Source organism: Ailuropoda melanoleuca, chromosome 7, assembly GCF_002007445.2.
Source record: "Ailuropoda melanoleuca isolate Jingjing chromosome 7, ASM200744v2, whole genome shotgun sequence".
NCBI lineage: Eukaryota > Metazoa > Chordata > Mammalia > Carnivora > Ursidae > Ailuropoda > Ailuropoda melanoleuca.
The window spans coordinates 22935276-22952164 of record NC_048224.1 but is presented as its reverse complement, the minus strand read 5'-3'; the positions used below and the strand labels follow the sequence as shown (position 1 = coordinate 22952164).

At 45.7% G+C, this 16889-nt stretch overlaps 1 protein-coding gene and 1 long non-coding RNA gene across 3 annotated transcripts in view; one reads left to right on the top strand and one right to left on the bottom strand.

Annotated features, from left to right (window-relative positions):
* ACO1 (aconitase 1) overlaps positions 1 to 13082 on the bottom strand; it is a 57045-nt gene extending 43963 nt beyond the window's left edge. Inside the window, exon 1 of one of the 2 annotated variants that reach the window (XM_034664004.1) lies at positions 12935 to 13082. The gene's annotated coding sequence lies outside the window, so the exon portion shown is untranslated. The remainder of the gene's footprint in view (positions 1 to 12934) is intronic. The other variant, XM_034664005.1, reaches the window with a different exon arrangement.
* A 116-nt stretch (positions 13083 to 13198) lies between these two features.
* Positions 13199 to 16192, top strand: LOC105241610. The gene is made up of 3 exons (XR_002144430.2): positions 13199 to 13336; positions 13656 to 13773; positions 14911 to 16192. It is a non-coding gene; the product is annotated as an uncharacterized LOC105241610 (long non-coding RNA).
* Positions 16193 to 16889: the final 697 nt, after the last annotated feature.

The window sequence follows — 16889 nt, the reverse complement described above, 5'->3', positions numbered from 1 at the left end:
CCTGCCAGTGGTGGGCTGTGGAGGACAGAGGTTTTGTTTATTTTGGGGAGGGGTGGGGAGTGCACATATCAGTTTCCAGGGGAGCTTGTATAGTTTTTTGAAAGAGTTTGCAGGTGATGAGCTGAGAACAGTCTCAAGTGCAAACCATACATCCTCCGAACTGTTTATTTATTTAGGATGTCTAAAGACACATAAAAGTGGATTTTTAAAATTTATGCAAACAACAGGAAGAGGTTTCTTTTCTATTTCATGTGGTTTACCCATCCCTATTCTCACATTTTCCTAAATATACCCATCCTGAATTTTCATGGCTTCCAACTCTAAAGTTAATGTCACTGCATCTCTGGAGTTCATGTCAGTTCACTATAAGGATTAGCTATGCTTCATTTCTTTTCTATTTAAAGAGAAATTAATTGGTCCCACTTCCCAAACTGACTGTTGTGTATCTAAACATCATGTTACTTATAAACAACTTTTTGTCAAAAGTGAGATTCCAAGGATGTCTATGTAAGCAGAAATAAGACTGAGGTCAGAACCATTCAGGCCGGCAAATCACCATGGCTTGTCAACTGGATTTTCTCTACAAAGTGGAGAACTAGAAAGATTAGTTCTTTGCTTCATTTGATGCTGCATCTGGAAAACTGGAATAACTAAGTAGCTCTGGATTCTCCCAGAGACCAGGTCACCTCTTTGATCCTGGTAGCTATTCGTAGAAGAAATTAAACACACACACACACACACAGAGAGAAATCTCCTAAATGGGACACTTGTAACCGNCACACACACACACACACACACACACAGAGAGAGAGAAATCTCCTAAATGGGACACTTGTAACGGAAGAATTTTGAATGAGAAGCCCTAGGAACAATTGTCTATTTGGGGACAGAATAAAAAACGAAAAAGAGTAGNGAGAGAAATCTCCTAAATGGGACACTTGTAACCGAAGAATTTTGAATGAGAAGCCCTAGGAACAATTGTCTATTTGGGGACAGAATAAAAAACGAAAAAGAGTAGTGCAGAGGGAGGGCCTTGCAGAAAGGAATGGCTTTATAACAATATAACCAAATCCATTAACACATCTTTCTTGAGCACTAATTATATGCAAGGTGCACTCTACACTGTGAACATGAATAAGACTCTGCCTTCTGTATGAGAAAGTTTTGCCATTACACAATGACTTGTCTTATTTTTGCTAAATTTTTAAATTATCAGTCTATTTTCCCTTATTCTTCTGTCTTATCGTGGACAAGTGACCAGAAGGCTCCACATATATTCCTAGATTTTTAAAAAGAGCTGGTAGCAGTTTTGAAATGATTGAGCTCCATTCTGAATGAGCCATATAACCTTTCTGTGCCTCAGTTTCCCAATTTGTAACATAAGTTTAGTCGATGATCCTAAAAAGTCCCTTCTAAGTAAAAAAGTTGTATTTAATACATTCATGTATTCAACACATATTTATATTAACCATCTAATATGTGCCAGGAACTGTTTTAGGCACTGGGGACATACCCAGGAACAAAAGTGACAAAGTCCCTGCCCTTGTGGTGCTTCCATGAGGAGGGAGAGAAGTAGGGGAGGGAGAAAGACTACACAACTAAGTAAGTATACAAACAGAATGTCAGAGGGTGACCAGCTCTGTGGATAAGCAGGATGAGGGCAGTAAGGAGTGGGGCCTCGAAGGATCTAGGAGATCAAAGGAGGCCTCACTGATACAGAGCCGCTTGAGCAGAGCCTTGAAGGAAGTGAGGGGACAAGCTACCAACAATCTGGAGGAGGGGGGAGATCATGTGCAAAGGCCCTGAGGTGGGTCTGAGGAAGGCAAGGCCAGAGTAGGATGAGTGAGGGCAGAAAAGGAAGAGACAAGGTGGGGAGGCAGCAGAACTGGCCACTGTAGGAACTGTGACTAAAGACAAACTACAAAGCACTGTCCTAGCTTTACACATGGTTTAAATTGTAGATTCCCAACATCAGAATTTGTTAAAGTCTGATACGAAATTAAGCCATAACATGAAAATACTAGATGGCATTTAAAATGTAGCGACTTCCTGAAATCTAACCCTTCTGTTTCCTTGAACTTCATTATTAAGTAACACTGGAAATTTTTAACGATATGCCATAAAAATGATCATGACTCACTCGGCAGACGTATACAGCCACTGCCAAAGGCAACAGTCAGGATCTGGGGACACGGGTGATGGCCACTGCACTGTCTGATCAAACAGCCCCTGTCTCATCAAGACTCCCAGGTCTAGGCTTGCTGGCTAAGACAGCACACAACGTCATATCTGATTCCCAAAGGAGAAAGACTTCCCTGACACATCCTTGAAGCTCATTTTTTTTTTTTAAAGATTTTATTTATTTATGTGACAGAGATAGAGACAGCCAGCGAGAGAGGGAACACAAGCAGGGGGAGTGGGAGAGGAAGAAGCAGGCTCACAGCGGAGGAGCCTGATGTGGGGCTCGATCCCACAACGCCGGGATCACGCCCTGAGCCGAAGGCAGACGCTTAACCGCCGTGCCACCCAGGCGCCCCTGAAGCTCATTTTAAATTAACTGCAGTAGCACAAATGCAAAAGAACAGAAATAGTTTTAATTTTTGATATCACTGTGGGCTAATACAAGCAGTTTCACGAAGTCTTGTGAACTTCAGAATTTGTAATTCCAGAGATGCACTGAGAAGAGAAAGTCATCGTGGGGTCATAAAACATTTGGCCAGAAAGGAAAGGAAGAAGCAGGGCAGGCCCCCACCCCTCCCAGGCGTCCTGACCCAGGCCTCTGCTCCTGACCTCATCCTCTCCTCATTAAGGTCAGTGCTCAGCCCCTTCTCGGAATGTGGGTCCCCTACCCTGTAGCAACCCACAGTGATCAGTGGGGCTTCAAAAGTGACACCTGCAGATACCCCAAAAATGCCATTTGCAGAACCGCGTCCTACTGCATCTAACTTCTGAGGGCGGGTGGAGTGGGGTAGGGCCAACAGCCGTGCTTTTAAAAGCATTACGGAGCAGGCCTAGTTGATAGCCATTCCTTAAGAAAGCTGCCTGATTTCCTCAAGCTTCTGAACTAATTCTGTAGATGCTTGGTAATGAACTTTCCTAACTCAAATTTTACGAAACAGAAACAGTGTCACTGCAAAAGGCAGGGTGTCAGGCTGTCAGGGTCTCATCGGGGCGGCACGTATTTCCATGAATGCACCCAGTTTCTGAGGTCATCTACCCCCACCAACCTCAGAATGGCCTGGACTCGAGAAGGATGACTCATGCTAGGAGAGTTCCCAGAAGCTTGAGGTGTAAACCCATTATTTGCTGATGTTCCAAAGAAAGGTGACTGCTGGGAGGACCCAATACTCCTGTTTTCGCACCATCACGTTCTCCCCCCATTGGCGGAACAGCCATGTGGTCGGGAGCTGGAATTATGAAGCTGGCCTGCAGGCTTGTTGAGACGGGGAGCTGGAGCTCAAAATCAAGTGCACCAGACTCTAGAGCCCGCCGGTTAAGCAGCTCTGCCCTCGTTCCGTCAGTGCCCCACACGGCCACATGGCATCAGCACGCAACTGCCACTTCACTGCATCACAGATGTGACAAGTAATCGAACAGCATTAGACATACCTGGTACCCAAGCCTCTCCAGTTGTCTGAGAAGGGATGGAAGTCATTCATACATGTGACATTTATAGACCCCTGGGATAAAGGGACAAAAGTCCCCATTGCTCTTCAGTCACACAGACTGGTGAGTTAATGATAGTGGCAGCGGGGCTGAATGGTGATAAAGAAGCCTCTAGGGAGAGCAGTGATCCAGCCTGGGAACGGGGGGCAGGAAGCCTCCAGGGACAGGCAACACCATCCACGAGCCTCCCAGAACTACACCGAGGGAGGGAGTCACTGAAAGAATATTCTGCGCAGAGAAAACAGGACTTGTGAAGGCACGGAAGTGTGACCCTGTGGGAGTCTTAGAGCAGTCCCAGTGGATGAAGTACAGGGTGCGAGGGGGTGGAGCTGAGAAGAGCGAAAGGGAAGGGCAGGGTCCACGTCTTGAGGGGCCTCACAAAAAGGCTCAGATTTATCCTGAAGACAGGAGGCACCATTAAAGGATTCTGGGCTGGACTCCCGAAGACCTGATTTGATTTTCTGAGATCACTCGGGAGTCCCAGGGACTGCCTCAGGGGAAGGATGCTGACTGGTGTTGGCGAGGCAGGTTACTGTGCTGTTATAGTCACCAAGTCAGAAAATGAGGTCAGAGGCAACAGATCCCAGCGAGAGTTAAGACAGCTGAGCAGACTGAGGATGAGAGATGAAGACGAGGTCTCGGAGAGCTCCCACATGCCTCGTTTGGGCAAACTGGCAGAGCCAATGACCGAGATATAGGTTTTAGCTATGGCGACTTAGGGATGAAGACATCCAGGAGGCAGCTGCCTATGTGGGTCTGGAGCTCAGGAGCTCTAGGCGGGGACAAAAGTTCAGAAGAACGGCAGCAACGTGTAGGCATTAGGCCACCAGTGCTGCATCAATCCGTAAGCCCTGCATCTGGGCACCTGGGCTGGGCACCTGGGGGGTGCCAGGCACCTCAGCGACATTGTCTAATGCGGTCCGTTAGCGACCCTGTGAGAAAGGCAACACCACCCCATTTTACCAGTAGGAAGACTGAGCAGTAGAGGGGTTAAGTAGCCTGCCAAGGCCTTTCGGCTGGTAAGTGGCCAAGCTTGGCATCCAGCCAGGCCCGGTGATGCCGGGCTGACTCTCGCACCATCGTGCCTCAAGTAGGCAGCGCAAGTGATCAAACTTATGGTCACACCTCATACAAAAACCCAAATTAACCAAGTGGATTTAAAAAGTGAAATCTCATATGAAAACAATCTTTAGGCTCTAAGGTATGTATGTCAAGACTAGTAGGTCAACCTCTATTTCCCCTAAAATATCCTTGATTTTGGCAAAATTGGCATGATAGGTCACTTTGAAAGGATGAGTTGATGTCAGTAATACAGACAACACCAGCATTTAAAATGCGATTGATGGGGCGCCTGGGTGGCTCAGTTGCTTAAAGCATCCATCCGACTCTTGTTTGCAGCTCAGGTCTCGATCTCAGGGTTGTGGGTTCAAGCCCCACATTGGGTTCCATGCTGGGTGTGGAGCCTACTTAGAACAAAACAAAAAAAAGCACCTGATTCCTTCACTGAGCAAATAAAGCTTTTATGAAACATACCACCCTTAAAACCAATCCTGAGGTGGTCTTTCTGATAGCATTACTACGGAATTGTACTTTATGGATGCCTCTCCTCGAATAGCTCTTCCTGATAACAGACCGTCAGCCATGACTTACTCACCTCCCCTCTTCTCAACCAAAAATTCAAACCTGGTGATCATGTAGGAAGATACTATTAGACTGACACACCTTCTTCACGAACTACACCACAGTGTATACTTTGCTTCGTTATTTTACAGTAGTGGTCATGAAAGGATGAAGAGGAAAAGGAATAACTTAAGTCCTCCAGACACATCTCTTTGAGCAGCCCAGGCAAGTCACACTATCAAGACGGGCTTGCCCAGAGTTCTCCTTAAGTCAAGAAAAGGCAATGAGAGAGAACCACGCCAGCACTTCCGCACGGGAGCCTGGCTAATACATCAGAAGGTGTAAGAGTTCATTGTTCTTACAACAAAAGACTGAGGTGGAACGTGAGGAATCTGAGAAACAATTGGTTCAGAAAGTATGAGATCACTTCGGTGATTCTATGGCATTAGGGGATACAGAACTTACCTCAACAACCTGGTCTGTCTCCCAAAGACATTTAATATTGAAAAGGAGAGTTTCCTATCTTTGCACATTTGCCTCATCGAATCCCAAAGCCCTCTGGTTTCCAATCCATGCTTAAAACCAGACACCATCATGTTTTGCCTTAGGCAAGATTCACTCCATCTCCCTAAACCTAATTTGCTTCTTTGCAGATTTAAGGTATACCTGCCCTGCACTGCTCTGCCCAGCTCCCGGGACTTCTATGATAGTTAAACACGGGAATAGGGAAAGCAAAGTGTACACGGGGAACTCGATACTTGTGAGACACCATTATTCATGAGATTGGTATCAACTTACTTCATGGGGCATGTGGGTCCTACATGGAGCCTATTTCTTTTACTGAAGATTTAAATCTACATTTTAAACCACAATGGATATTCTAAAATAGAGTCAGAGTCACTCTTACCTAACTGAGGTAAAAAAGCATTCTAAAAGCAGAGAAGAGCTCCAGGTTCCGGGTATGTACGTGAAAAAGTGACAACAGACCATAAAGAAAAATCATTTTCCTCAAAAAAGGTTGCCTTTCTATATTGGATAAAACTGAAAATTCTTTTCATCACAATTCTTTAAAGTGTTTTAAAATCCTTGCAGGTGAGATAAAATGTTCTCTGTCCTAGGCTATATCTGAACATTTTCCTTTTTTTTTTTTTTAAAGATTTTATTTATTTATCTGACAGAGAGACAGCCAGCGAGAGAGGGAACACAAGCAGGGGGAGTGGGAGAGGAAGAAGCAGGCTCATAGCAGAGGAGCCTGATGTGGGGCTCGAACCCACAACGCCAGGATCACGCCCTGAGCCGAAGTCAGACGCCTAACCGCTGTGCCACCCAGGCGCCCCTGAACATTTTCCTTTTAATGTGATGCGTTTCTATTGTGATCGAAAATTTTCTTCAATGAACTTAATCAAGTCGAATTAATTTAGCGTGTATTTCTGAGCATCTTTCCTGCATTAAGTACTGCTAAGTGCCAGCAGAGAGAGGGCGTTCAGGAAACTACTCCTTGTTTCATAAGAACAGTACAATCTAACAAGGAGACTAAGATAAGCACACAAATAACCATAATACGCTAAGGGTCATAACGAAGGTCCCAGGAAAGAGACAGCTGCAGCCAGGGGACCTGAGAAAGGCTTTATGGAGCGTTGGGAGGAGGAATGAGGGCAGACTGATTTAGACTCATCGGCAGAGAGAAGAATGAATGCCAAAGCACCGAAGCAGGAAACACGGCAAGTGCTCAAGTTGTTCCCTGGGCTGACGTTAGAGTAGAACATCAAGAATTTTGCTACAGCATCAGTGCATGCTTTTTACTAAAAAGACACAACAAAGAATAAGTTTTTGTTAATTTAGACAGTTGAAAATAAGATGCTAACTCCTGGAAGAGGGAAAAAAAAGAAGTGAATTTGGGGAAAGGTATAGATGAACCAAGATTGGCCAAATGTTCATAATTGTTGAGGCTGGGTTTATACTCTCTACTTCTTTGTGTATCTGAAATTTTCCATTAAAGATAGCTAAAAAAAGAGGGGTCCCTAGGTGGCTGAGTCGGTTAAGTGTCTGACTTGAGTCCTGAGTTCGAGCCCCACACTGGACTCCACACGCTGGGCGTGGAGCCTACTTAAAAAAATAAAAAAAAGAAAGAAACGAAGGCCATTTATTCTAGGAAAATAGTCAGCTGAGAGCTTCTCAGGTAATGGTGCTGATCCTATGAGCTTTCTAACCTCTGGGTCACCTGGAGGGAGAGGGAAGGGCTGAGGTTGGAGCCAACTCCACAGGAAGTGGACAAGTGCAATGTGACGGAGGTCTGTCAGCGGCCCATTTTTGGTTCCCCAAACCTCTTGCTCCATCCTTGTTTCTCTACTTCCCACTGGGAGAAAGGGAGTAAGCAGGTGTCTGCTATGAGCCAAGTCAGCAGTAACTGAGTCTAAGAAAAACGAAGGCAACTGTGTTGTCCCCAGTGCGTAAATAACTGGTGGTTATTTAATAGTTGTTCAAATTTACTGCTTCTATCAAATTTAATACTTGTTTAATACCTGCTAGAAAATACTGATAAGCAAAGTGAAGGAAATTAAAAATCAACTCTACCCCACCAGCAAGAGAAAACCACTCAGCCTTTGGCATATCCTATACCGTTGTGCATGTGCGCGCCCTTATACGCACGTACGTGTTTTCTCTCCTAAAAACAGGACCACGGAAAGATATTCTTGGGTAACACAGTTTTAAATGTAAAAACTGTATTTCATGACAGCTCATGAAACAAGATCTTAAGACACTACTTTAAGGGATGCCTAACAGTCCATTAAAGAACACTCATCTGGTAATTGCAATCTTGGACAGGGGTTAAGTCATCTAATAAAATGTTTTGATCTGAGAGGCATCTCTTCCAATATTATTTTGAATTAATATATATAGTAGGATATATACTAGTGCAGAATTGTGATGTGACAGTTAAAATAATTTGTTTTATTAGAGGAGAAGGGGTGGTGGTAACATTCTTAGTAGAAAAATAATCCTATTTTCCTTTAAAAAGGATAGGTTCTTGGGATTTTAGTGTTTTATTTTTAGATTGTAGAAGCAACACATGAATGCTGCAGGGCAGGCAAACACACAGTATTACAAAGAGTAGTAAGTAAAAATTACCGTTTTTCTTCTACCCCATTTCACTGCTCATATCTGGCCACTGGTAATAGCCTGGCATGTCTGTCTTCCGAACATTCATAAGACGATTTTAAATACATGGAAAAATAATCGCACAGCCACATATCTTAGGTACATCTATAAATATACAAATACGCATGTATATATATGTATACATACACACAATGTACATATACAGTGTATATAATAGAAACACATATAATGATGATTTTCCCTCCTTCTTTTAACACTTCTTTTGTCCCTCTCCCTGGGATCAGAATAGCTATTAGAGGCACTACTGATTTTTGTGTGAGACCACCCAGAATTTACGTGCTGGTTTAGACTGCAGGTCTGTCAATCCCACCCAGCATAAGGTCTGAGACGGCTCCTGAGATGCAGTTGGAATAAAGACACCCTCCCTCCTCACCATCATGGCTGTGTCCTCAAAACGTGAACATACTTGGCCTTTATTTAAACAACCTACTACTATGGATTTTTTTTCAATCGATTCCAAATCCTTTGCAGTTGCCGCTTCCAGCTATATGTCTTCGAGCATCCAATCTGTGGTATTCATGGATAAAGCCCCAAAGAATGTCCTTTTCCATGAAACTATCTCCTTGAAGACCTGGCTCCTGTTCTGACATTCTAAGATGGGTCTGCAAACTATGGCCCACCCCTGCTTTTGTAAATAAAGTTTTATTGGAACCCAGCTGTGCCCATTCATTTGCATACTGTCTGTGGTTGTTTTCACACAACAGCAGCAGAGCCCACAAAGCCTAAAGGAAAGTCTGCTGATTCATGTTCTAGGATATGGTAAAAAACAGACTGTTTTTTCCCTATCAAAAGTTCTTGAGGAATTGAATCACATACCTCATATTTGGTGTCTTTGTCCAGGCTAAAGAGTTTATTTTATTATTATTCTAATTATTTTTAAAGGTTGTTTATTTACTTAAAGAGAAAGAGCACAGGCGGGAGGGTGGGGGGAGGTAGAGGGAGAAGAAGCAGGCTCCCCGCTGACACAGCGCTCCATCCTCCGACCCTGAGACCAAGACCTGAGCCAAAGTCAGATACTTAACTGACTGAGCCACCCGGGTATCCTTAAAGAGTTTATTTTTTTAAAAAATACAGGTGACTCTTGAACAATAAGGGTTTGAACTGCATAGGTCCACTGATCCACTAATTGTTTTCAATAAGTAAAGTACAGTAAAGTAAATGTATTTTCCTTATGATTTTCTTCACAACATTTTATTTTCTCTAGCTTTATTGTAAGAATGCAGCACATCATACAGATAACATACAAAACGTGCATTAATTGTTTATACCATTGTTAAGGCTTCCGATCAGCAGTAGGCTATTAGTAGTGAAGTTTTTGGGGAATCAAAAGTTGTACCTGGATCTTCTACTGCGCAGGGGGTCAGCACCCCTGACCTCCATGTTGTTCCAGGCTCAACCGTACAAACACACACAAAGCACCCTGGCTCTGACAGCAGCAATGCTGTGCTGGTAAACCTTTAACCGCTTGATCCCTGCAGTGGGGGAGCTCTGGATTATACCATTTGCTGATTTCCACGGTGTGGATAGTCCCCTACCGGCTAACTTCAAGCTAAAAAATGTGATGCCCTTGAACATGGAGTTGGGAAGATGTGCACACAAATGCAAGTGCAAACCAGCGCCTGCAAACCACTGGCTCCTCGGACATCAGTGGCCCAACCACCCACTTAAAAGATGTAGACACTGAGGCCCAGAGAGTGCGTCTTGCCCAAGGCTGCCCCAGTGACTGGAACCCGACTGACTAGAGCTCATTTCCCAGTACAGAGTCTGGCTGCCCCCCAGGGAGTCACTTCCTCTATAAAAGGAAGAACCGAGGAAAGAAGACAAAGGAAGTTCTTCGCCAGGCACATGGTAACAAATGCTGGTTTTATCATTATCTTCACGGTTTTGGGACTCTGGCTTTCTCAGCCTGTGCTTTGGAGCACACATCTGGTAGGGGCAGTGTTCTTCGCGCAGGACCAGGTTTCATGCGAACACTCGATAGTGGACTGTCTCCATTAACCAGCAGTTACCTAAGCTACCAGACTGTAAACTCCAGAAAGACAAGAGACTGCATCTGTGCTCACTACTTCCCCCCAGTGTCCAGTACAGAATTAGACACTTGGTAAAGTAGACAGTAAGTAAGTACAGAAGGGATAGAGAAATGAGACCCCACCATCAAAGTGGAGCTTTACTCCAAGAACACGGCAGGTACGCAGAGATCCCATTCCCTTCTCCCATCTGTGGCCAGGGCAACAACAGATGCCAATATGCTCATGCACTTTAACACTTCCCAGCTATCAGCTGCAGCATCCAAGCTGCTTCATCAGAGCAGGAGAGGCTCTGTGGATGGAGGAGCAAAGGGAGGACAGAGTCAGAGAATCCTTTTCCTTTGGTGTATACATGTATGTAATTTCTACCTGGAACTTGTTTCGACAGAGCAGGAAGCCAAGGAAATAAATCCATGAGGGATCCCACCTACCACACACCAGGGTGCAGAACATGGCTTTCTGGTAGGGGCTGAGGCAGGGCCACTCAAGGTGGTACACCTCTAAAAGTGGAGAGTGAAACAGCAAGATTGGGGAATCCTAATATTCCGATAAGCTCAAGGTCGACACAAGTACAAACAGCAATGAATGAGGAGGAAAGGAAGGCAGTGTTCTTTTGGAAATGACTTTTTGACTACTTGGTAACTCTCACACAAACCCCTACACACTTGGCATGGGCTCCCCGTGGCCACTTCTCTGAACCCACAGGTCCTGTTTGCCACATCACTGCTGCAATCCGGGCACACAGACAGATCAGCTCTGTGGGCACAGAAACAACCGAAGCCATCTGGGAGACTTGCTGAGTTTTCAGGAGGCCACTGGGGCTCATAATCTCTTATGTGGGGACCTAGTACTTAGCTTCCAAAGCGAGATCAAGCTTGGTCCCAAATTCCAGAGGTTAACACTGTCCATGTGTGGGGTGGTGTGTGTTTCCATTTAGAGCAAGCATCCCAAACAAGAAGCAGGACCAATGACTTAAGCCTCCAAAGCATTTCCTACACCAGTGGTTCTCAAAGTGGTGCAGGGACTCTAGGTACCCACAAGATCAAAACAACTTTCATTTTAATACCAAGATGCAATTTGTCTTTTTCAGTGCCACGTGTTTAGGAGTATACAGTGAAGTTTTCCAGAGGCTACATGATGTGGTATTGCAAGACTGAATGAAGAAGCAGATATAAGAAATCCAGCTGCGTCCTATTAAATCTGACTTTAAAGATGTTTGCTAAAATATAGGGGCGCCTGCGTGGCACAGCGGTTAAGCGCCTGCCTTCGGCTCAGGGCGTGATCCCGGCGTTATGGGATCGAGCCCCACATCAGGCTCTTCCACTATGAGCCTGCTTCTTCCTCTCCCACTCCCCCTGCTTGTGTTCCCTCTCTCGCTGGCTGTCTCTATCTCTGTCAAATAAATAAATAAAAAAATCTTTAAAAAAAAAAATATATATATATATATAAAACAATGCCACTCTTCTCAGTAGCATTCTGTTTTGGAAAACATGGATATTTTCATAAAATAATATGTTAATATATAAATAAGTCCACTATTTTAAAAAGTGGATTATTAAATATGGTAAATTTTGTTTTATATATATGGTAAATATAAAAAATATAACCCACATAAACAAAAGCTCCTGGTCTGGAAATTTTTNACATAAACAAAAGCTCCTGGTCTGGAAATTTTTATGAGTGTAAAGGGGTTTTTAAGCCTCCCAAAAGTCTGAGAACTGCTGCCCTAGAGGCTGTGTCTCCCTGACCCGAAGCCTGTGAGGTGGGTTATATGTGTTGCGGGAAAGATGTGCCATTCTGATGTCTGGCTGAATTAGGAAAGGCAGCCCATGCTCCTTCCTGGATCTCCGAATCTATGAGGGTAGGCTCTGTGCCCAACCCTTCCAGCTCACCCCATTTGCCCCTTACCACTTGGTGTGGATTCCGCGATCTGCCGGCTCAGTGGGATTTCCCTATCCCGCAAGCCCGGGCGCGGTGGGAACTCCCTCGTAGGGCCCGCACACCCTCCTGGGGTTAGGACACCCCAGCGAGGCCCGCACACCCTCCTCTGGGTTAGGATTCGCCAGTTCGGCCGGCCTGTAGAGCCTGGGTGAGGACTCCCAGTGCGGCCCGCACAACCTGGGCGAGGACTCTCCGGCGGCATGCACAGTCAAGGCAAAGAGGGACGAGGAAAGCCATTTCCAGTCCGTGAAAACCCTGTCCCCAGCGCGGCGCAGGCTGGAGACAAGGCGGAGAGGTCAATCCCCAGGAGCTAGTCCCCTCCCCGAATTTCCCCTTGGGCCTTCCCCGGCTTCTCTCCAGCCCCGGGCCGCTCTGCGCACCTCAGTCCCGCTCGGGGAAGGAGCCTCGGACGCCGCGGAAGGGGCTCGCGCCGACCGCCCCGGGGACAAGGCGGCCGACGCTCCCGCCCCGGGACATCCGTCGGCCGGGCCGGTACTCACCGCTAAACGCACAGCACGGATCTGATGGGCCGGCGGGCGCCAAGTGCGAGGCGCGCTCCAGTACGCTGCGCCTTTCCAGGGGCCGCCGCCTCCGCGCCCCTCCCCCTCCGTCCCCCGGGGCCACCGGCCGGTGGGCGGAGCAGGGGCGGGGCGGGGGGCGCTGGGCTCCGGCGCAGCGGGGCTGCGGCCGGAGGGGCGGGGCAGTCTGTCCCGGCGGCCCCGCCCCGCCCGGCTTGAGCGACTTATCCCTCGGCGGGAGGGGGCGGGGGCTAAGGCTCAGCGGCAGGAAGCGGAGGGACGCGTGCTCGGCCGGGTCCACCTCTGCGGGCGCACGGCCTGGGACGCGGGTGACTTTCGCTCACTCTGAGGTCTAGGCTGTGACTGCCCGGCTCCCGCTAGGAAGTGAGCAGAAGGGGTGGGGAAGAAATGTCGGTTTTCTTTTTTGTTTTTAAAAATGACTTAGCCATAAAGGTAGAGGCTTCATTCTTCGGCTGCTCCTGTACGTGTAGTCACGTTACCCGTCTCCCGACCGCCTTGTCCCTTTTCACCTCCTTGTGTCCACCCCCCTACCCCTGCTCCCGCCTTAATTCCTTGCAAAATGTGCCAAATGGGCATCAGAATCACGCTGACATAATAGGACTTCGACGTTTTCATGGTTATGAATGCAAAGTTTCTAGTGTAAAAAAAATTTTTTAACGTGTGACAACACTTTATAATGCAGGCTGTTCACCGGTTGGATATGAGAGAAATGCCTGAAGAGTTAACACTGAGTGCGCCTTCTTCACAAGACCTGCTTTTCATTGCAAGGTTGGTTGGATTTGCACGCTTCTCCAGCAAATGTGAGTAGAAAGAAGTGATTAGATCTTTCTAGATCAAAAGTGGTGAGGTTTTCCTGCCAACTTACATAGAAAGTTACTATAGTTTTCTATCTTGAGCATCTGAATAAACAGCTTATAGGACAAACATCTAATAACTAATACTATTCCCACTGCTATCGGTTAGTTACCATTCGACTCGTCTGTGCAGGGGACAATGGTTGGATCGTCACGTATCTCCTCCATCTGTCCTGTGAAGTGAAGAATATTCCCGCTTTTGCAGATATGAAGTGCCCCATAGTTGGGATTCAGTCCTCATGCATGTTTCTCAAGTCCATACTTTTCTCATATGCTATACTAGGGTACAGCTATCCCCTAATTCTAATTTTTAAATATAAAGGGTTATATTTAACTTTGAAAGATGAGATATTTACTGTATTTCCAATATGGAAGAAGACTTTCTTCCCACACACTTCCTAAATTCACATTCATCCATTCTTCTTATCACATTCATTGAACAAACTTTCCCTGAGTGTCTACCATATGCCATTATCACAAACTCTGAAAAATAATAATAGAGTTCCCTTGGAAGTTAGGGTGATAATGTTAAGTGATAACAGACATCTAATATGATAACTGGTAATTCTTGACAGAAAATGATAAAATCAAAACTCTAAAGGTAATGGAATTTATTAGTAAACACTGGCCAAAACCATGAAGGAAATCCAGATATCCCTTACTTTTTAAGACTCATTGTTGCACCACTTCAATTTTATGAAAGACCTACATTCCTACCTGTTTTCGCTACCTGAAAGAAGTCTGAAGAGGATTTTTGCTCTTAAGAAAAAGATGAAAAGGGAAAATAGCATTCAGTGTTTGTAGCAGGCTATTATATGGGGAAAGTGGCCCCGCCAAGCTCCTTCTCCCAGAACTACACTCAGTCAGCAACCCAGCATCAAGCCACTATAGCTTTGGACCAAGCATATCTGTGAGCATCTGTGCTTTATCTCAATTGATTTTACGCATTTCTTAGCAAGACGTGTCCTAAGGTATCAGAAAAGCCTAAAAGAAGTTATTTTGTGAGTCTGGGAACGTTAAAAAAATTTTCCACAGAAGTTAATGGTGATTGTTTCTTCACTGTCTGCCATTTCGGCTTCCTAGGAACGCTGCACTTTCGAAAAGCAGGAGAAACCTGGAGTACCCACATCACCCACATCACTGGGATCTGTTGCTCTCAGAGAAGTCAGCAGTGACATGCAGATTGCAGATCCACTGGCCTGTCTTCTGTTTTTGTCCTCACTGACTGCTTTGTGTTATTTGAGACTGGTGACTTCACTTGAAATTTTAACCTCCTTTTGGCTTCAGAGCCCTCGGCCCTTGTGATCACTGCATCTGTCTTCGATCCCACTTTTGTAGGCTCCTTCACTGCACTTTTTCTCCTCTCCCTTTGCATGTGACTCCTTACGCTGGTGAGATTTTCTTCATTTATTTTCTCTCTAGGCAAACTCCCTGCCACCTGTCACTGAAGCCTGCTAGGTCTCTGTCACTCTTCTTACCCCTCTTCAGATCTCCACATGCTTTATTTCCAGCCATTTGTGGGGAGTTACCACCTGGATATTTCAAAGGCACCTGCCATTCTTCACATCTAAGATGGGAATTTCGTGTCTTCTCTAACCATCAGTCTGTCCTCTCATTCCCATCGAGTTTCTTCCTCATTCTGAATCTCACTTCTTGAAGTTGGATCTCATGGTGCATTGAGAGCTAAACATTTAAGGGGTTTAGAACCATGGTACTAGGCTTATACAGGGTCCACCTGATAAATATTTCTGCCGTGGCACAAAAGACTCTGCAAGTAGCCTAGGGGAGTATATATACTCCTACGGACCTTCTGAGAAGAAGTCCTCCAGGTGTGGAACTGCTCCGGCACCGCAGATGACTCCAGGGGCTAGTGGCAGAAAGGCCTTCAGTTGAGGCCACTGCACTGTTCTAGCAGTCTCACCTGCCAGAAGCTTCTGCCGCCATAAGAAGAACCATGAGGATGTGGTCAGAGACCTATTATGCTCTGAGGAATGCCTTATCATATTCCACTAGACTTTATAGAAAGTTCCTAAAAACTGTACCCAACTAACTTTGTATCGTGCTTTTCAATTATAATGCACTTACACACATATTATTTAATAAAAAGGAAATGGTATCAGAGAAAGGCAGTCTGAGAGCACATTTCTCAAATCTCCTGGTGCATTGAAAACATATGTGCATATGCTGTTCTCTTGGAGAGACTGAGTTTGAGAGTCTGACCACCTTTTGGGAAACACCAGTGGTGGTTCCCATACTGTTTCTTGGAATCACCAGACGACACTTATTAAGAATACTACCTCCTGGGGGGCGCCTGGGTGGCACAGCGGTTAAGCGTCTGCCTTCGGCTCAGGGCGTGATCCCGGCGTTATGGNTACTACCTCCTGGGACATCTGGGTGGCTCAGCCGGTTAAGCGTCTGACCCTTGATTTCAGCTCAGGTTTGTGAAATTGAGCCCCTCATGAGGCTCCGTGCTGGGCATAGAGCCTACATAAGAGTCTCTCTCTCCATCTCCTTCTGCCCCTCCCCCCCCCAAGGAAAGAATTCTGCCTTCTGTGTCCCCCACCACCTAGAATGTTGATTCACGAGGTCAGGGGTGGGATCTGTGCTCAGAGTGTGAGGAATCTAAACACCTATAGGTGGTTCTGCTCTAGGCATGGCAGTTTGTTCACCACTGCTAACACAGAGCCTGGAACACAGTAAGTGTTTAATATGTTTGTTGACTCTTAGCTAACTCAGTTTCTTCCTGCCCCCTACTGTATTACACTTTGTTCCATGTTCTCTAGCATGGCACAGAGGGGAAATATTGTTTCGCAATGCATGAAATATAAGGTGGTCCTTCCTGAAATTCTTGTTTGAGGGAGCTCTAGAATTCCTGTGTTCATCACTGAATGTATGTCTTCCTCATACTAGAGGAAGTTTGAAATAAATGTTTTCTGTTCCTTTAAAAAATGCCCTATTCATAATAAAGGCAGTGATTAGCCTCATCTTGGGCCCCCACAGATACCCAACTGCCACCCCCTTCCACACCTGTCATATACTGAATTTTTGTGCTCCCTTTCTTG